The sequence below is a fragment of the Crocodylus siamensis genome, chromosome 2 (genome assembly GCF_052110815.1).
Source record: "Crocodylus siamensis isolate JL-2025a chromosome 2, ASM5211081v1, whole genome shotgun sequence".
Classification (NCBI taxonomy): Eukaryota; Metazoa; Chordata; order Crocodylia; family Crocodylidae; genus Crocodylus; species Crocodylus siamensis.
Window position 1 is genome coordinate 79,301,311 of NC_143396.1, and position 14,932 is coordinate 79,316,242.

Genomic DNA, 14,932 nt, shown 5'->3' on the forward strand with positions numbered 1-14,932 from the left:
AAAAAATATTATCTCAGGGGGCTGAGCATGCGTGTGTGCATGCACAACCCCCCACCCAGGAGGTAAGTTTATGGAGGGGAAGGGGCAGGGGGAGGGCTGATCAAGGCCCCCATAGTGAGGGAGGGAATGAGGCAGGGACAGGGAGAGAAACTAGGGTGAACGGGGCCCCGGGGCTGGGGCAGATCATGGAACGACTGGAGTCCTGGGCAACTCAACCAGGAGTGCAGGTGGGCTCCCGCCACTGCGTGCACCCCAGGGGAGGCACAGGGATCACATGCCCCCCCAGATTTCATAGACTTTCATAGACTTTCATAGACATCAGGGCTGGAAGGGACCTCAGGAGATCATCGAGTCCAGCCCCCTGCCCAAAGGGCAGGAAGTCAGCTGGGGTCACAGGATCCCAGCAAGATAAGCATCCAATTTACTCTTGAAGGTGTTCAATGTAGGTGCTTGAACCACCTCCACTGGCAGACTGTTCCAGACCTTGAGGGCTCGGACAGTAAAGAAATTCTTCCTTATGTCCAGCCTGAAACGGTCTGGCAGGAGTTTGTGACCGTTCGACCTCGTCATCCCTTGGGGCACTCTGGTGAACAAACATTCCCCCAGATCCTGGTGGTCACCCCGATAAACTTATAGGTGGCCATCAGATCACCCCTGAGCCTTAACTTTTCCAGGCTAAAGAGTCCCATGGCTCTCAGCCTATCATCGTAAGATCTGTTTTCCTGACCTCTGATCATGCATGTGGCTCTCCTCTGGACTCTCTCAAGCTTCTCCACATCCTTTTTGAATTGTGGAGCCCAAAACTGGACGCAGTACTCCAGCTGCGGCCTCACCAAGGCCGAGTACAAGGGGAGAATGACGTCCCGGGATTTGCTCGAGAAGCATCTATGGATGCAAGCCAGCGTTTTGGTCGCTTTACTAGCTGCAGCATCGCATTGCAGGCTCATGTTCATCTTGTGGTCAATGATGACCCCCAAGTCTCTTTCTTCTGTAGTGCTATCCAATGTAGCACTGCCGAGCTTATAAGGATGCTGGAGGTTTTTCCTCCCAAGGTGGAGAACCTTGCATTTTTCGGTGTTAAACACCATCAGGTTCTCGTCTGTCCATTTGCTGAGCTTGTCCAGGTCAGCCTGGATCACCCGCCTATCTTCTGGCATGGATGCTTTGCCCCAAAGTTTGCTGTCATCGGCGAACTTGGCCAGTCCACTCCTGACTCCAATGTCTACATCATTAATGAAGATGTTGAACAGTATGTGTCCAAGGACAGAGCCTTGAGGGACCCCACTGGTCACAGGGCACCACGATGAGTGACTGCCATCAATTACAACCCTCTGGGTCCAACCACGGAGCCAATTTCCCAGCCAGTGGATCGTGGTGGAGCCAAGGTCACAACTGGCCAGTTTGGCCAAGAGGTGATCATGGGATACCAGTTCAAAAGCTTTTTTGAAGTCAAGATATATGACATCAATCTCTTCTCCCTCGTCCAGGTGATAGGTCACCTGGTCGTAGAAGGAAATGAGATTGGTCAAACAAGACCTACCCGCAACAAACCCGTGCTGGCTATCCCTTAGGATGTTAGCCTGGGCCAGTCCATCAAGGATGGCCTCCTTAATAAACTTTTCTAAGATCTTCCCCAGGATAGAAGTCAGGCTAATGGGCCTGTAGTTAGCCGGATCCACTCTCCTCCCTTTCTTGAAGATCAGCACCACATTGGCCTTCTTCCAGTCTTCGGGCACTACACCAGAGCATCAGGAGTTTTCAAAGATCTGTGCCAGGGGCTGGGCTATGGCGCTCGCCAGCTCCTTGAGTACCCTGGGGTGCAGATTGTCAGGGCTGGCTGACTTGAAGGTATCCAGCTTCTCAAGGTGTTCCTTCACAAGGTCAGCATTTATGCAGGGTAGGGGATCCCCATCACCCGGATCTCCCTGTCCCATAGCAGGCATGGGCGTCCCATGGGACTGATGAAAGACTGACGCAAAGTACCTATTTAATAGGTTGGCTTTTTCCTGGGCGTCAGTTGTCAGTTGCCCCATCTGGTTTAGCAGGGGTCCAACGTTGCCCTTGCTTTTCCTCCAGCTCCCCACATGTATGAAAAAGGACTTTTTGTTGTCCTTGATGCTTGAAGCTAGTTGGAGTTCAGTTGCAGCCTTGGCTTTCCTGGTTTGCTCCCTGCAGGACTGGACCAGTGCAGAATAATCCTCCTTGGAGGTGAATCCCGTCCTCCATCCTTTGTAGGCTTTCCTTTTTAGCCATAGGAGGTCAGCTAGGTCCCTAGAGAGCCAGGGGGGGTTGCTGTGCCTTCTTTGTGGGGAAGAGGCAGGCTGCCACTGCATACTGGGCTCTGCGCCTCACCACTGCTGCACCAAGAGCCCTGTGACACTATGTGCCTGCCACTCCTGGGCTGTGCTGCATACCCTGCCCACCCAGCAGCAGCTGGCACATAGTGTTGCACAGGTCCCACTGCAGTGGCAAAGGCAGAAGGGTGCAGAACCCAGCCCACAGCAGCAGCCTGCCTCCACCTGCACACAAATTTGGGGGGCACATGTCCCAGTGCCTCCTCTGGGTGCATGAAACAGTGGAAGCCCCCCTGTGCTCCAGGGCCCTGTTCACTCCACTCCCTCCCTCACTGTGGGGGCCTCAATCCGTGCCCCCTCCCACCCCTTCCTCTTCACAGACTGAGACTTGCCTGCCATGCTGGGCAATGATCCACAAGCCGGGCTGCGAGTGTCTGAATCTGTGCTCACCCCTTCCCCGCTGCTACAGCCACCTGGAGCCCATTCCCGCATTTGTGGGGGCTAAGTCCCATTAGCCCTGGCCTTTTGCCACCTATGGCAGTCCACACAAAAGTATCTATTCAATTTCCTCCTCCTCTTCCACCTGCATTACTGTGATGTAGACAACAACAGTGCCTCCCAAGTCACCTCGAAATCATTCAGCAGCTCATCTGCTGACACCCAAGCAGCAATTTTCTTGTATTATTGGCCATCAACATCACAGGACTCAGCAGCCCTCCCTCTGTGCTACCTGACAGCAGCTTAATATGGTGCTGGCTCACAAAAACAGATGAATAACAATGGTAACAATAGAAGAATCACTGGAATTTGTTAATTCAATCCTGTGTCTCAGAATTCCAGCAGCCTGGAGCAGGTATCCCACAACGTGTCACAAGAAACATCCCCAAAGGCATAAAGAATAAAAATAAAGCACTGTCCTACTACATGTCTGCCCAGAGTGCTCTGCATTTACTTCAAGATGCTCACTACTTTACAGATGCAATGATTCATTAGGGAAATTGCTTTAACCAGTATAACCAAGCAGTGTGGATGAATTGCTTTTGGAATAGCATTACCTGATTAAAGCGGAAAAAATCAATCTAAAACTCCTTTCCAGTGAAGAAACACTCCTCTCGTCCTGAAGCAGAAAGCAGTCCAACCAGGGACTGACAGGTATTAAGGACGTCACTCAATCACTTTCTTTCATTTTCCCTCCAAACGCTCTCCTATCTGTTCCGACTGGCTTTCTGCTCCCACCACTTCGTGTTCCCTCCCTTTGGTCTCTAGTCCCTACAAACTCACCAAGTTAAACAACAGAATAAATGAAAGATGCTGAATAGTTCTCACAAAGTTTGCTGCCATCACGTTCGCTCTGTATGTTATGCCTCTAACCCCCAATCTTTGTTTGTTTTGCCTATTTAAGCTGCAACCCCTTTGGGGCAGGACAGTCCCAGCCCAAATAGGCCTCACTTTTGGATGGCCCCTTAGCACCATAATAATGAATAAGACAGAAAGGCTAGGGACAGATGTTCAAAAATCCTGAGCCTGAATTGATTTAATCTTTGCAGGTTAGTCTAACCTGGCTAGGCTGAACCAGTTTCTAACTGGACAGACATTCTTTCTGGACTGAGGAAATTCAGGCACATGCCTGCAGTGGCTCAGGCTAGAAGCCTGGGGGGTTAGAGCAGTCCTCTCTTCTGAACTGAGCTGAGGGAGGCATGGCCAGGCCCTGGCAGGACCTCTGATTAGGAAGGTCTTCCTGCACCATCCCAGGCTTTTCCCTGCTGGCTGCTCAAGGGGCGGGAGTGTTGCTAGCATTCTGAGGCAAGGGGGTGTGTGCAGTGCATGCATCTGTTGATGGTACGGAGCTTTTCAATTCCCCTCTCCCTGCTTCTTTATGTTGTCTGCAACAAACAGACAGGCAAGGGAGCCAGCAGGGGACTGATAACAGTGTTTATCACCCTGTCAGCAAAATACTAGCCTCTCTCCATTAGTTTAAACTCTTCTTAAACAGCTTGCTAGCTGACCTGTTGATTAGCTCCAAAAAGCCCTAAGCGGTCACTGTTCTGTCTGTCTGGAGACAACTACACACAGATACCTCTCAGCATTAGCCTAGGGCCCATGGGGCTGGGGTCTGTGCTGTGGGAGACAGGAGGGAGGGGGGAATTCCTGCTTGAGCAGCAAGCGGGGGGGGGGGGGGGGGGGGGAGGTGCAGAGGGAAGCCAGGCAGACCCTGCTGTACCTACTGGGGAGTCTAGTTTATTTTAAACCAGCAAGGGGTCTGGGACGGACATTGCATAAACTGGTTTGAGCCAAATCAGTTAAGTCAGAAACAGATAACATGTTTTTGTGTTGTCTGTAAGGTGTTTCATTTCCTCCTCAGGACCTTGATCCTCATTCTCTTTTGCCCTTTCCTAGCTCTCTACAGTTAGTATATTATCAGGAGATTTTGAAAGCACGTTCTGAAGGCTGTGTTTACAATAAAGACATAAGTAATTCGTTTAACGTTAGTGAATGAGTTTTAACCAATATTTTTAAAAGGCTAAGTAGAAACAGTTAAAAAGCCCAAGGCTGAATCAATTCAATCTTCACAGGTTAGTCTAAGCTGCATATATTGAACTGATAAGCAAGTGAACAGACATTCGCTATTGATTCTGGAAATGCAACCACATGGCTCCAGTGGCTCAGGCCAGAAGATGGAGGGGAGAGGGGAGGATGCTACATCTTCCTGCTTGGCTGGAGCAGACAACTTGGGCCAAGGCTAGCCTGCCCACCTGTGGAGGGGATTTGCAGGGAAAGGTAAAAAGCATCCTGGGATGCTGGGGCACTGCGAGTTAATTTGAATCTAGAAGGGATCTGAGACAGAAGTTCAATAAACCAATTTCACCTAAATCAGTTACGTCTGATATTACATCCATCTAGGTTTCTCTAAAAGCAGTTTTCAGCCATTTTGAAAGCAGTTTATGTGCACTGAATTTGTTGTGTTACAGATTTGAACCAGTTTCCAGACACTTATGTGTAATTTCTGTCCCTAGCCAAAAAAGACTAGCCCAGATAGGGGTTAGCACCAGTAAAAATAGTTAAAACATATTGGCAAGCAAAGTTTTAAACACAACCTACGTTCATAGTCTAGACATGGCCAGTTCTCCGTGATGCTGCTTCCACCCTTCTAGGGGCCAAAGGGGGCTTCCATCAATGAAGGAAGACTGTAGATTCCACCTCAGGTATCCTGGTGTGGGAAGGTTTCATGGGCCTACTTGTCCAGTGTCTAGAGAAAGGAAAAGTTCTGACAGGTCCCCCCATTAGTTTTGCCACTGCTCAGAAGCTGGCAGGTTCCTGTTCATACATTCCCTGACATGAGTTTGCACAGCAGACCTTGATGGATTCAGTTTAAACTGATTTGCAAGTTGAAACAGGGGACAGGAAAACAGAGGGGAGGAAAGGACTGCAACTTAAAAGTAAATATTCTTTCACACAGAAGAAAGCATTTTTACAACCACTCCTTATTTCCACACCACAAGCTTTACAACTCTCCTTCCTTTTTTCGCCCAGCTCTTTCCTTGCTCATAAAGTATAAAGTACATATAATGCTGAGCAGAGGGAGGCTCATATCTACACTGTATGCAGCATTCCTGTATATTCAATCCATGCAAACTATATTTACGTAGGTTTTTAGAATGCTGCCTGTCATGATGGTAGCTGAGCAATCATTCAACGTCACTTATCAGGTACTGGAAAAGCACAAGTAGTTTCAGAAAAAACTGCAAAGGTACCATAAAAGAGGAATGGCTCAAGTAGGGTCTATATAATTATCAAGGTCCAGGAAATTATAAAACCAAAAATCCCTTCACTTGTAAATCCTGTGTGAACCCATGATGACCATATGTGAAAGAATGTTTGTGCCATCCCAATCAGAACGTAACGCATCATCTACTTAATTTTATGCAAATAAGTTACATTGTTCAGGCTCCAGTTAAGTGTTAGTACTCTCTGAGGCACAAAGTTTGACCACCTGCCTGCCATAAGCCCATATAGGAATATTAATTAAATTTAATAATCATTAATTACTATCCATCCAGATATGGATACATAAAATGTGGGTATATTTTGTTATCCATTTTAGAAACAAGGAAATTAAAACACCCCATTGTAAAGCCAGTCATGGATCCCAGGTCTCCCAAATAAAGTACTCTGTCTGTATAATAGTCTTTCTTAGAAGTTATGCACTATAAGAAACTTCTTATGGATATTATTACTTGTGGTAAAATAATGTTGTAAGCATCTACTGTGCATTAACACTTCCCACCTATCCCTATTTTCCATGGACAATACCCAAAGAAGACTACCAACCCCTGAAAAATGGTGAGTTACTATTCTTCTGGCTACTAGAAATGGAGGAAGTTTCATTAATGTTTCTTCCCCAGTTTAAAAAAAAAAAAAAAGGAAAAATGCAGCCGCGTGACTGGCTGGCTGCCAAAAAACAAAGTAACCAGTTTACACTGGAGATGGGGATTAACCCTCCCTAACATAAGCAAAAACCTGTTGAGAGCTAAAATTCAAAGGGGCTGAAAGGAGGGCAGAAATCCAAGGCCTTGTTTAACTTGTTTGTTTCTGGTCATAAAGTGCTGGGAAGATCACCTGAAGTGCAATGAATTTAACAGATAGATTTTTTTGTGTCTGTTTGTATATAATTCTATACCAGGCCAAAACTATAGTGTTAGGGAACTGTTAAGCTTGCAAGCAACGGAGACATAAGGAAACTGAAAATGTATTTAAATATGTCTATATTTTTTCAAAGAAATAGTAGCAACGGACCATTATAAACACTTGTAAGAACAGAACCAACAGCCTCATGCTAAACAATTCTGTAGTTTTTCTACTTTAAAAATATATTGTAAGCTTGATTCAGTAGAGGAAACTGAGTCCATAACAAGGCATGAAAAATAGGAAAAGTATTGAAGTACATCTTTTCAAAGGGATGTGGGAAAGCCCCCCCCTCCCCCCCGCCGATGTCCCTACATAAACTAGGGAAAATATATGCGGGATTAAAATGTAGGATTAAAGATCAGCATTGGAGAACACAAAAATAAATCCCATATGACTGCAACCCTCAGTGGGCGCATCTACACAAGTCATTTACTGTGTAGCTGATTATTTAGCTGCGCAGTAAACATCTCGCAGCTGCATATGCGCTTTGGGGGTAAACTAATTTACTCTGCAGTAGAATAGTACTTGTATTTACAAGTAAAAAATCCTCAGCAGTGCATCTGTAAACCCTGCCCAGCTGGCTGGGGCACAAAAGAGCATCAGTGTGGGGCTTGCCTGCCTGAAGCTCCCTCATGCCCCAGCCAGCCCCTCTGCAGCATGCTGGGCGCGGGGAGCAGCCCTGGACTGGCAGACTGACTGGGGCTCCTCTGCCTCAGCTACACATGCTGCGCCTGATAAACTGGAGCTTAGTGCTCTGGAGTTAATTGATCCACAGTTTATTCAGGTGCCATAACTGTGTAGATGCACCCATTGAGTTTATATTTCCTACCTCTAGTGAGCAAATGGTGAAAGAATGGATGAAGGGGGAAAAAGAGGCAGTGCCACAAAGATTATTAAAAAAAAGCCCAAAACTTCTTAGTATGTAAATGTATATCAGGAATATTCAATATTTGTATTAGGTAGGGGAAACACTTCCACCATCGAGTCTGTGGTGCAGCAAAGGGGTTTCTTCCATTTTTTAAAAGAATATTAGGGATAAAGTTTATCTGGAAAGTAAAGAGAGAGGGGTCAGTATTATCATTTATTATTTAACTAGTTTCCTCGGCCATCTCAAAGTGGATTCTGTCAAGTGTCAAAGCCAAATTATATGGCATAAGATCTCTATGCACACGTCGTACTTAGGAATAAAAGGGCAGGGGAGAGTGGGCAAGGTAGAGGCCTGAACACACACTGCCTCAGAGACCCTGGACAGTGCTATAGAACCTACAGCACAGGGGGGATAGCCACTGAAAAATAAATTAATCCCTCAAAACTGTTTAAATTTTGCTAGGGTCTCCTCTTCGCAGATCAGGATATTGAGGGTTCTTCTATTCATTCTGGCTTGGCCTCACAGATCCTCACCTATCGCTGACCTGAACAACTATTTGAATGAGTCTTCTACTAGCAATAAAATCTCCAAAGTTAAATTCTAGTTCAGAGTGTTTGCATTTGTCTCCCAGGCTATGTGACTGCAAGGTCACAATACAGCTGTAATTCTCAGTTTCCAATTCATGGACCTTCCCTAAGAAGTTAGACATGCCCATATTCAAGAGCTCTAACGTAGCAGCTCCCAACCTCGTGTCACGACTCAAATGAAGGGTTGCGGGGGCAATGCCAGCAGCCCCACACAGAAGACAAGCCATGCCGTGTGCTGGGAGCTCCCCCGCCCCCAGGCTGCTGCCACCACCGCACTCTGCTCCCAGCAGCGGGTCATGGGAAAAAAAGGTTGGGAACCACTACCCTAAAGCAAGGATCCAGCTCAGCATGCACAAAAACAAGTTCTTTTGTTTAGGACAGTGCTGTCCAATTGGTAGCCCACAGGCCACAATACTGCCTGCAAAGGGCCAGAATGTGGCTCATGGACTGCATGGTTAATATGTGGCCTGTGGCCCCCTGTGGTAAATTCTCCCACTACCATTTGTGTGTGGGCGCTCCCCCACCATACTGTGTCACACACATGAGCAGGCGATCCTCCATCCTGCTGCACTTTGAGTGGCACACCACCCTGCCACAACTTCAGCTCCTGGTAGGATCTCCTTGTGGCACCTCACCACATGGGCACTCTGGGCTGCCAGCTTCCCTGGCACTGCAGGCTGTGCTGTGCCATGCTGTGCTACATCATTCTACCTCCTAGGGTGGCAGGGACAGAGGAGGAGTCCTGAGACCCTGACTGCTGCTACAGCTAAACAATAGGGGCAGCAGAGACCAGGTAGAAACCTAAAGGCCACATGCAGCCCACAGACCATCAGTTGGACAGCCCTGGTATAGATAGGGATCCCTGGATCTTTGCAGAACCGTGGGCAACAATATAGAACAAGGAACATATAGTAGGTAATTTAACTCTTCCTGTAAACCTTAATCTTAACATTTTTATATATGCTTTATATTTAGATTGTTTAATATACCAAATCATAATCCCTAAATAAGTAGCATTATCCCATAGTTTATGGGCAATTTGTGATCTGCAAGCATCTCCAATATTGTTGCAACCACAGAAAATTTAAAAAGTTTACATGGAGGTTTACAGGACCCTGTAAACCTCTCTATATTAAGAATGTACTTAAACTCTTCCTAAGTTATTGTATCTTCTGCACTGAGCTTCAGGGAACAGGGAAGCATGGTAGTTTTGTACCTCAAATATGAAAATTAAAGAATACTGTACAATTTAAGCCATATGAGGTGCACTTAGATATCAAGATGAAGAGTACCTCAGACACATGGAGAAACAATAATATTGTGAGTTACTATATTGTGTCAGGTTTATAAAAACACTGAAATCATAGATGTTATGGTAAACTGGGCATTCTACATATAATAAACTTCAAGTCTCCTACTTAAAAACCAAGTTACACCAGAATAAGCTTAGATCATTTCATTAGTTTTGCTTGAGGGTCTTTTAACAGTTCTTAAATATGCTGCTGTGCATGTAGTATGTGCACATAGATTCTGAGCCAATGCTTACCAAAAGTTAACTCAAGTTTTTCCAATGACTTCCAATAAAAATGGTGCAAGCCTAAACACAAAACTAAGGAATTCTGTGATGCGAAGTAAAAGTAATAATAAAAATAGCTAACTTCATGCTAATTCTTTTAGGTATTAGGTTATAATAAACAGAAATCATATAGTACTTAGGCAAAACACCTGTCACTATTAATTGCTTATGGCAACTAACAAGAAAATTAAAAATATTGTAAGGGTTAAATGGAATTGGTCATCCCATAAAACACTCAATAATATGTTTAAAAACATCACTGTTGATAGTAAGCCACAGTGTTAATGAAATGGAATGAGAATAATCGAAACAAAGATTCTTCTCACTTTTGCAATGTGTTTACATTGTGCACTTGATGGTTCTTCACAAAAGCACTTGGCTTCACACACAGAAGCAATCCCATTTCAGTGTCTGATACCCCCTTTCAGGAATATTTGTAGTAGTTCCAATGGTTTTTTAGAATTGGCTAGATTTCAAGTGGATAGGTGTCTCTTTAATTTCATCTCAGGATGACACAAGAGGGTAAGGGAGATTGGCACTATGAGTCAGATATTGTGTAACGAGTATAACAGAGAAAGCCAAATTAAAGACAGTCTCTATGATGTATCAGGCTTAACATTTCCAAAGGAAAAAAGATGATGCATCAAAGCTACCTATTGAAATATATAATAAATAAATGGATTATTTTTTGTTGATGTGTCTTGGTATACGTGTATTGAATAGGCAAAGGAGTGAGCCTTTGTTCAGCAAGGCCTAAGGAAAACTACTGGATTTCACCTTTAGTATTCAAAATGATACAGTCACTTATTTCATCATGTACTACCAATATAAAACCTTTGAGTTTAGCAAGCTAAGCCTCAAAGACACCTCTGAGTTAAGCAATCACTTCATCATTGCTGAAATACAACCACCTTTTAGTGAGTTAATGTAGTCGTTTAGGTTCAGTACAGAGAGTCGAAAAGCCTGAGGCTGAATCCATTCAATAGTTGCAGGTTAGTCTAAACTGTGTAGATTGCACTAATAAACACTTTTAGTTTCACTTTTGTTTCTGGAAATGTAGCCACATGCCTGCAGTGGCCCAGGCCAGAAGCTGGGGGGTGGGGGGGGAGCACTGGAGCACACCTCCCATTTTAGCTGGAGCAGACAGCTTGGGCTTAGACTGGCCCCCCCCCACCCTGTGAGGCAGGGCTTGCAGTGGAGGTGCAAAGCATCCTGGGATGCTAGGGGACTGTGAGTTGACTTGAATCTGGAGGGGATCTGGGACAGAAGTTCCATAAACTGATTTAACTTAAAACAGGTAAGTCTGATACTACATCAACCCAAGATTACCTTACACTGGTTTCGGCCATTTTGAAAGTGGCTTATCTGCACTGAACTTCTGGGCTAGGGACAGAAGTTACACATAAACCACTTTAAGTGAGCAGAAACTAGTTTAAACCTGTAATAGAACATAAGTTTAGTACACATAAACCAGTTTCAAAATGGCTTAAAACAGTTTGAGATAAACCTGGCTGCATGTAGTATCAGACTTAACTGATTGGGCTCAAACCAGTCTATGAAACTTCTGTCCCAGAACCCTTCCTGGGCAAAGTCCCCCAGCATCCCAGCATGCTCTGCAGACCTGTGCTGGACTGTCTGCACCAGCAGAGCAGAGCTGGCCCTGGCCCTCTGCGCCCTAGTCGAAGCATGGGGTGCAGGTGGGAGACATAGGCAGGAGCAGGGGCATGGCCAGATGCTGGCTCCCCCAGGAAAGAGGGTCATTTCCCCATCCCTCCCCTGTCCTACCAGCATGAACCTGCCAGGCATGGCTCCCTGCTCCAGTGGTGGTGGCGTGGCCCCAGCAGTAGCCTGAAATGAACTGGCCAGGGAGGGGGTTTAATTCCCCCTTCCCTGTCCCATGGACCTGAGCTGGGGTCCATCTGGCTCTTCCCCCTCACTGCTGCAGTGGCAGGGATAGGGGCATGGCCAGATGCTGGCCAGCATGGACCCCTGAAACAGAGAGGGTAGGGAGGGGATTTATTCCCCTTGCGCTCCCTCTGCCCCTGGATGACTGCAGCTGGGGTCTGCCAGCCCCGGCCACTGCCGCCAATTGCCCCCTGAGAAGGCAGAATAAGCCCCATCCCTGCCTCCTCACCTAAGGAGACCATGCCGGCTGGCCATGCCCCAGCCCCTGCCACTGGAGCAGTGTGGGGGTTGCACTGCAGGGTGGTCAGAGCTGCTGCAGCCTGTGTGGGACGAGCAGTGGCACTGGGGCTTGGAGGGGTGGCCATAGCACCCCAAGCCCCCTCTAGCACTGCTGCTTGCCCCATACAGGCTGCGGCAGCTCTGACCACACAGCAGCACAGCCACCCGCTTTGAGAAGAGCCTTGCACTTCAAGAAACCATAAGAGGGGCTGCTGCCTCTGTCATGGTCACTCCCCCCTTGCCGCTCCAGTGGCAGAAGCTGAGGTGTGGCCAGAGGCTGACTGGCATGGCCCCCTTAGGCAAAGGGGCAGGGAGGGGGGTTATTCCCCCTTCTGTCCAGTGTCTGGCAGAGGGAGGAAAAAGCAGGCTTATTCTGCTGCTCACCCCACGCAGGGAGCAATCGGTGACGGTGGCAATGGCTGGGGCTGACAGACCCCAGCTGCAGTCCCCTGGGGGCAAAGTGGGAGGAGGGCAAAATAAACCCTCTCCCTGGCTCCCTCTGCCTCATAGGGCCATGCCAGCTGGCATCTGGCTGCACCCCTGCCCCTGCAGCAGTGAAGGTTGAGCACCAGGCAGACCCTGGCTCAGGCCCATGGGACTGGGAGGGGGGGAATTAAACCCCCTCCCTAGCCAGTACACTTCAGGATACTGTCCCCAGCACAGCTTTCCTGCAGCCAAGGGTGCGCTCTAGTGCCCCCTGGTGCCTGGCCTGAGTGACTGCAGGCATGTGCCTGCATTTCCTCAGTCCAGAGGAAATGTCTGCTCACTTGCAAATTGGTTGAATTTAGGAAGGTTAGACTAACCTGCAAAGAATGAATCAATTCAGGCTCCGGCTTTTTGAATGTCTGTCCCTAGCCTTGTTGTGTTATCAGTTTGAACTGGTTTCCGATCAGTTGTACCAATTTATGCGTAATTTCTGTCCCTAGCCTTAGAGTTTAACAAATGAAACAAAATCATGAATCAATTTTACAGATATTACTCTCCTCCCAACATCCACATGTCAACAGTTTCTTTGTGTTATCATTAAATATCTGTTATCCTATATAGCAATTATGAAAAAAGTCTGACCTTCCCAACACATATTAAAGAAAACGATTACTGTATCATCACCAATTTTTTAAGCGCTTACAAAAATCAACACCAATTTTTATTTAAGTACTTACAACATCCTAAGAATTCACACAGAGAAACTTCCTGGCACTTTTGCCTATTAAGACAGTTAACACAATGAGATGCAAGAGTTTCATTCTTCCATTTTAACTTAGCATGTTGTGCCTCCTTTATATACCAAGATGATGAAAATATGTGTTTTATTTTACCACTGAATCTCAATAGGGACCAGAAGCAAATTTTTGCCAACCGTGAGAGACACATGCTCTACCATTTGAGGTAAGAATATACTTCTGAGTATTTTTAGATAGTTGATAATCAACCAAGTGAATATCTGCAAGTGATTATGATATAAACGCAGCAATATTCTGGCTGGCTGTAAAGACTTCATCATGATGCCAGTACTCAGTACATCATCAAATAACATGGGGGGGGTTGTTTTGTGAGACCAGTAACGACAATTTATGGAAGTACTGAACTTTGTGGGTGTTTGCAAATTCTAATGCCTTGGCTCCATCCTAAATCATCAACCAACCTGAGTAAAAACCATGTAGAAAACAACATCTTACTACGTTTCACTGCTTCCCCATAATTTGCAAATGCAAAACGTAAGATAAATAAGGCTTTTTTCATCCCTATATCTTCTTTAGAGAATTATTACAAAATAAAACTGTGATATTAGGCAACCAAAAGCATTAACAATACTACAGACGATCAAATGACATCAGCAAATCCTCACACCTGACTTCTAAAAACTAGCCTTCAAAATTAGCCAGCACATTCAACACAATGGTGATTTGGTCAAAGAAAACTGGTGCTCAAAAGGTAATAGTAGCAGATAAATAAATTGAAATTTTTTAGGAACACATTTTACATAAGAAAGGCAACACGGCTAATGCTCCTCCTTACTGTATATAGTCACAAAAGGACAATGTATAAAAGCATTGACACAGGTTACTGTTGCAAATGCTCAATAAACAAATGTATGACCTAATTAATTTTCTACAGAAATAAGAACTTGAGCGAAAAAATTAAGGAATAACTTAGAATTACTTTGTAGAGAATGGAAAAATCAATTCATTTTATATAAATCAAGCTTTCATTCTCAAGCTATCTACTCTCAAATTCCATCACCAAATGCATTCTAAAACAGCAAATACTGAAAATATTTTAGTTTTATGTTGGCCAACTTAAAGAGGAAAAGAATAAACAAGAAAGGCCTGCTTGCTTAGGATAAATATGTTTAGCCTGGTGGAGCTGAGAGACAGCGGACTCATCAATTGAGACTCTGTCTCAGTGTTAAGGCACAATTTTATTTGATTTCTACTGGAGCTTACCTTCTGTCTTTAATACAGCATCAAATATTTATACATCATACTGGATTTTAAATATAATTCAGGAAATATGTGGCCATATCAAAGTACATGGCAAGATTCTTTTTTTAAATCCACAGTGGAAATCACATTACCTTATTTTTAAAAATCTATTTCCCTAAGAGCAATAGCGAAGTGTCCAAAACAAAGTCCAGTATTCTCAGAAAACTCATTATTATTGGTTTAGTATCGAGATAATATTTTTATAGTGATTCCTTTAAACCTGAAAAATATCAGCAAGGAACAAGGAGTTA

General features: G+C 45.3%; 1 protein-coding gene across 8 annotated transcripts in view; it reads right to left on the reverse strand.

Annotated features, from left to right (window-relative positions):
- Positions 1–14,932, reverse strand: part of CLCN3 (Cl-/H+ antiporter 3) — a 144,055-nt gene that overhangs the window by 41,944 nt on the left and 87,179 nt on the right. The window lies entirely within an intron of this gene.